This window comes from Ranitomeya imitator, chromosome 1 (genome assembly GCF_032444005.1).
Source record: "Ranitomeya imitator isolate aRanImi1 chromosome 1, aRanImi1.pri, whole genome shotgun sequence".
Classification (NCBI taxonomy): Eukaryota; Metazoa; Chordata; class Amphibia; order Anura; family Dendrobatidae; genus Ranitomeya; species Ranitomeya imitator.
The window spans coordinates 1,177,271,380-1,177,278,506 of NC_091282.1; positions in this window are offsets into that span (position 1 = coordinate 1,177,271,380).

Sequence of the window (7,127 nt, forward strand, 5' to 3'; positions counted from 1 at the left end):
CTGGGGCAAACTGGCAATTTGGTGGCCCCTTGACCCCAGACGTGGCTCCAAACACGAGGATGGAGCAGTGGGGACAGGAACACAGAAGGGTTTAATTCAACTTTTCTCAAAGTAACGTGGACAAGCAAAAAGTCACAATCTCTGAAATGAAAGCACAGCTCAATGGTACAGTTCTTGCTGGTTACACTTCAATATTGAGGCAGTAAGCTTGGCAGTTACACTATGACAGGAACAGTCCATTAGATTGTAGGTTACGCTACTGCACAGAGCTTGGCAGTTGTGTCAACTAACAAAATGATAGGCTTTTGTTTACTTGTACAGCTATAAACACAGCTCATCAGCTTCGACATGGGTGATTATCACAGAATACAATGCAGTAGGTTACACTTGGATCGGTCCACAGCTGATCTCTTACAGTCCGTATGCTTCTCACAGATGCAAGCACAACAGAACCTGGAGATTCACTTATAAGTTAGCCCCTAGCGGTAGTCGTGTGAGTGGGCCACCCTTTCCATTCCAGCACCAGTTACAGAGAATTGAGTGTTGTGGGTGTGCATGTACGACATTATTCCTTCGTCTCTTACCATCATCATCCATTCTGTTAAGGTACCTTTACACTAACGACTTACCAACGATCACGACCAGCGATATGACCTGGCCGTGATCGTTGGTAAGTCGTTGTGTGGTCGCTGGGGAGCTGTCACACAGACAGCTCTCTCCAGCGACCAACGATCAGGGGAACGACTTCGGCATTGTTGAAACTGTCTTCAACGATGCCGAAGTCCCCGGGTAACCAGGGTAAACATCGGGTTACTAAGTGCAGGGCCGCGCTTAGTAACCCGATATTTACCCTGGTTACCATTGTAAAAGTAAAAAAAAAAAAACACTACATACTCACATTCTGATGTCTGTCACGTCCCCCGCCGGCGTCCACAGGGTTAAAACTGCTTTCGGCAGGAGCGCTGCTAATGCACGCGCTGCTGCCGAGAGCTTCCCTGCACTGACTGTGTCAGCACCGGCCGTAAAGCAGAGCACAGCGGTGACGTCACCGCTGTGCTCTGCTTTACGGCAGGGCGCCGACACAGTGTACGCCGGGGGGACGTGACAGACATCAGAATGTGAGTATGCAGTGTTTTTTTTTTTACTTTTACAATGGTAACCAGGGTAAATATCAGGTTACTAAGTGCGGCCCTGCGCTTAGTAACCTGATATTTACCCTGGTTACAAGTGAACACATCACTGGATCGGCGTCACACACGCCGATCCAGCGATGACAGCGGGTGATCACCGACCAAAAAATGGTCCTGATCATTCCCCAACGACCAACGATCTCCCAGCAGGGGCCTGATCGTTGGTCACTGTCACACATAACGAGATCGTTAGCGGGATCGTTGATACGTCACCAAAAGCGTGACGTTACAATTATATCGTTAACGATATCGTTATGTGTGACGGTACCTTTACACTCGATGCAGTATCACTCACTTTGACTCATTAAATTCCAAAGCCAGACCAGTTCTTACAAACAATGTCCATTTTATGCACTGCAAAACTGGTGAACAGGAGATAACAGGTTATGCATTTCCTTCGCCATCTTCCCTACAATACATTGGCTCCTTTCCCAGAGTTACAGTTTGCATTTTGTTCCAGGCAGCAGGTAAATGGGGAGAAGCTTCCTGCATTTTCCTTTAAGGTAGGGTCATATGGGTCCTGGTGTGTCACTATGACCCTCATACCCTGAGTCCTTGTCTATATCAGTCTCAGAGGACGCTCGTAGAGAAGTTACTCCATGATTCAGTACCCACAACAGGGCGCTACCTTGTCCTAAGGTCCCCTTCTCGCTTGACAGTACGTTTCCCAGACTTATCAGCTTTCCTCTTGCAAGGGTCCCCACTGCTGCCTCTGTAACTAGTTCCTTTCCCTTTACATACATAAAACTAAAAGCTTTTTTTATTTATTTTTTTAGATAATGATTCACTTACATATTTTGCATACTGTCAGGCATTAGATCCGATGGTAGAATCCGAAGACTGAGGAGGTGGTGATGGCGAACTCAGTCGAGGGGTTCATGAGAGGCCTGGATGTCTTCCTGGAGCTGAACAATATTGTTTCTTACAGTTTTTAGGTTCTTTAGATGGACGCAGATCTGGGGATTTATTCTGACGGAATATAGGCTGAATTGGATGAACAAATGTCTTTTTTCGGCCTTACTAACTATGTTACTATGTAAAATTGTGGACAAAAAATGGATTTCATGTAAATTGAGAGACGTTTTATGGGGAAAATAACAACATAAAACTTTAGACCAATTTCAGTTTTCACTGCCAGAGGTTCGGAGGTCTCTCATGTTTACACAGCCGCGGCGAGACGTCCAGAGTAGATTTGGACAAAGTTTTCATCTATAATAAATATTATCAAATCTCCTTACTTTTTGGATTAAGACTGAAGTTACCTCTTCTCCAGTTAAAGAGCCAGGCAATAATATCTGGACATCAGCCTGGGCTTTACTACATAGTACTGTATAAACCACAACAAAGGGGTCCATTCCTGAGCTTGGCGGCGTGCGCAGACTCTCTCTGCACAGCCACTGATCTCAGTGATTGTCTAAAGCTGTGATGCGCGATATCAACATGACATCACTGCTTCAGCCAAAATACTGAGATCTAAGCAGCACCGAGATGCCGGAGTTGCTACGGTGTGGGTGAGTACCTGCTCTGTTTGATATTTTATAGGGAATTTGGGGTTCACTTTCCAGAAGGTGGAAAACCTCTTTAGAGCCTCCAGTTGGTACCTAAAAGTGTACGGTATATCTCACAACATTTCACAATACACCGTGCTTGCCTCATACTTATATAAATAACAGAAACCATATATAAACCTAATAAAAGCATATAACTGTCTATAAGCTAATAGCAATCCAAAGATAATTGCTTTATTCAGCTTCTAAGTGGTATTTTAATAAAAAATAGTTTAGCACACACATAGGGCACTACCTTGCTTTTGTAACATCTTTATATGCCTTTTTATAAACACTGCCTTCTTTCGGAGTAAAATATATCAATTACTAGTTTTCGTTCTTCCTGCTCTAAAACGTACCCTAAGTCTTCTGAAGGGAATTACGCTACTGTTTTGGGTTACCTTCGAACCCGTTTAATCTAAGCTGGTGGCAGCATAGCGTGTGCGGTGCCTTTGGGTGTCGTTGTAGCGACTGCGGCATTGATAATTATTGTTCCTGCCTGAGCGGGAGTAGTTGTATCGCCTCGCTGCAGCGTGCCCAATAGCCAGTACATAGCAGGCAGCCTTTCTGGTGACTAATTACCCTAGGTGCAGTACCTAGTCTGACCTGAGGGTGAGGGGGCGCCAGAGAGCTGCAAGTTTTCAAGCGGAATTGTAAAGCGGGATATACATAAATCCCTGCAGGTTGTGGTATAATGAAGAGCAGTGGGATACCTAAAATAAGCCCCTGCTGTAAACTAAGAGGTCAATAGCCGTCTGTTGGCCTAAAGTCACCCCGATCCGTGATGTAGGGGTGACGGTCACGGTGTGAATCGTTATTAAGGCACAGATGATTGGCCTTGGGGAGACCAAAACATCCAACACCGCGGAGACACCATCACGTGTTTCTCAACGCAGTGATTCCAGAACACTGCCCCCATCCCTTATGGGAAATATGCAGATGCATGTAAAGAAGCTGCGGAGACACCATCACGTGTTTGTCGACGCAAGCAGTGAATAGCCAGGCCTTTCCCCGCGAAGGAACAACCACGGGAAGGGCAGCATCCTATGAAGGAAAGCCACCTATGCCAAGCATGGTATCCATCCACAGACAGCTGTTTCGGGGTTTTTGCCCCTCATCAGTGTGGAGTAGGAATCTGGCTATTAGGAGCAGTGCCTAGTAAAAAGGCTATTAAGGCACAGATGATTGGCCTCGGGGAGACCAAAACATCCAACACCGCGGAGACACCATCACGTGTTTCTCAACGCAGTGATTCCAGAACACTGCCCCCATCCCTTATGGGAAATATGCAGATGCATGTAAAGAAGCTGCGGAGACACCATCACGTGTTTCTCGACGCAAGCAGTGAATAGCCAGGCCTTTCCCCGGGAAGGAACAACCACGGGAAGGGCAGCATCCTATGAAGGAAAGCCACCTATGCCAAGCATGGTATCCATCCACAGACAGCTGTTTCGGTGTGAATCGTGACATATTGGTTCATGAGACCTGACTAACTGCTTAGGCAAATTATTGCCTTTTCTCCTCAACACTTTGGCTCTCACTGAGCCTCTATAAGGACATGCTTAATTCCAGACCTTTTTTTAACAATATGTATACAGTCATAGTCAAAAGTGTTGGCACCATTGAAATTGTTCCAGAAATGTATTGGAGAAACACAAAAAACAAGTTGGACATAATTTCACAAAAGTCCCCCAAAAATGGGCTAAATACAATTGTTGGTACCTTTCCAAACTTGTGGGAAAACAACTTTGTTTCATGCATGTGATGCTCATTCAAACTCACCTGTGGCAAGTAACAGATGTGGGCAATATGAAAATCACACCTGAAACCAGAAAAAAAAGGGAGTAGTTGACTAGATCTTTGAATTGTGTGTCTGTGTGTGCCACACTAAGCACGTAGAACGGAAAGTGAAGAAAAGAACTGTCTGAGGGCTTAAGAACCGAAATTGTTGAACATATCAACAATCTTATGGTTACAAATCCATCTCCACTGATCTTGTTGATCCTTCATCCACGGTGCGCAGCATAATCAAGAAGTTTACATCCCATGGCACTGTAGCTAATCTCACTTGACATGGACAGCAGATAAAAATTTATGAAAGGTTACAACACTTCCTCAATCAAGTTCCAAAGAAATTCAAGCTGTCCTGCAGGCTCAGGTTGCATTTGTGTCACCACGAAGGATTTTGGGTCGCAATATAGTGCCCAGTGTCAGAAAGCTGGGTTTGCGTCCTAGGTCATTGGTCTTCCAGCCGAACAATGACCTCAAACATACTTCTAGAAGCACTCAGAAATATATGGAACCAAAGTGCTGGAGAGTTCTGAAGTGGCAGCAATGTGTCCACATATAAACCCCATTGAACACCTGTTGGGAGATCTTAAAATTGCTGTTGGGAGAAAGCACCCTTCATATAGGAGCAACATGGAGCAGTTTGCAAAAAGAGTGGTCCAATATTCCAGTTGAGAGGTGAAGGAATATTGTTGATGGTTATAGGAAGCAAATCATTGCAGTTATTTATTCCAAAGGGTGTGCAACCAAATATTAAGTTGAAGGTACCAACAATTGTCCCCTATCTTGGTATATGGTGCCCCATCTTTGTTTCTGTCCACATCCTTGTATATGTCCCAATCTTGGTATATGCTCCCCCATCATGGTATATGCTCCCTCCCATCCTTGTATATGTTCCCCACATCCTGGTCCAAGCGACGGGGCTCATGACGTCACTGCCATGTGCCCAGTCACGTGCACGCCGACATCAGCTGCTGGCCTCTGACTGGCCAGCAGCATGTATTGCCACAAGTTTATGAACTGCAATACACTTCAGTAGCATGTGCATCCGAGGACGTACATCTAGCTGAAGTAGAGGATAGCGTCGGCGGAGTCCATACTGCAACACCATTTTATTGAAGACACTCTTCAATAAAATGGCGGAGTCCATACTACAACACCATTTTATTGAAGACACTCTTCAATAAAATGGCATCGTAGTGCGGTATGCGCATGTGCTGAGTCTAGCGCCTCACTGTGCTGACGTCAAGGCTTTTCGGAAAGAAGGACACCTCTTCGGTTATATTATAGGTGTTCAGCTCTCTGGTAGACACTTGGATGTGCACTGGCACTGGATTTTTATATCAAAACAACATAAAGTTTATTGTCATCATAGACTTTACAGCTTTAAAACGAAAACACCTTTTCTCCAGTACAACTGAATAACAAATAATCCTTCCCTCAGGTGCAATGAAACAAAGTAAATATAACAGCCTCACCAATCTAGATATTTCAGGTTGCAGCTGCTTCAGCAGTTGAACCCCTTTACAGCCAATAATGGACATAGCATATCATGAGTGGGTGTCAGTTCCCACACCATAATGTGCTATACCCGTCATGAACTGTAAACATGCAGTGACAATTCAGTGCCCACATCTGTCAGTGACTCAGGGCACTACGATCGGTCAGTCAGTCTTCATGAAAATTCAGTAGCTCCTGTTCGATCACAGCAGGAGCTCGGTGCTGGTAGTGGCCGACCACCTGCACTAACAGCCAAGGACGGTGCCAGAACTGCCCCTGGCTGTTTAACCCTCTAAATGATGCAATAGAGAGCAATCACAACATTTAGGAGGCAGGCAGAGGGAGGGAGCTCCCTCGGCCTTCAGATCAGTGCCCCCATGACGTCAACGCGGGGGGCCCAATCATTGTCGTGGTTACCAAGCTAAAGAAAGCATCTTAGACCATGCTCAAAGCATAGTCTAAGAAGCTTTCTGTACATGTATAATGCATTGCAATCCTGGTGCACTGCAATGCATTATAACTGCAATCAAAGTTTTAAAAAAAGTTTAAAAAGTCCCATAGAGGGACTAAGTAAAAAAGTAAGGAAGTTAAAAAAAAGTAAAAAAAAAAAATTGTAAAAAAGTAATTAAAAAGAAACAAAACAATGAAGAAATACAAAATATTAGACTATTAAATATTCTATAAAATTAAAATTTTTATATAAAAAATAAAAATAATCACAAATGTATACATATTTGGTACTGGCATATCTGGAACCAACCAATTAGTGTAAGACAGCAGCCAAACTAAAAAAAATATATAAATCTGGTATCGCTGTGATTGCACCATCCCAAAGGAACGGCGTAAGAAATAAATAAAACCTATTTTTCACCTGCTGTATATTTTTTGCATTTTCATGCCTCCCAAAGATCACAGTAAGGCTCGGCTCACATTTATCCTTTGCTCTGCGCTGAGCGGTTGCACCTCTGTTTAAGTGTAAATTTCTGAAATATGTGATTCAAACGGTAGAAGATTACCTATAATGAGGCAGATGGATGCGCTGTGGACACCGTCTGACCTGTGATCTGGCGGTGACCATCTTTTTAGGCGCGCACGAAAGCGC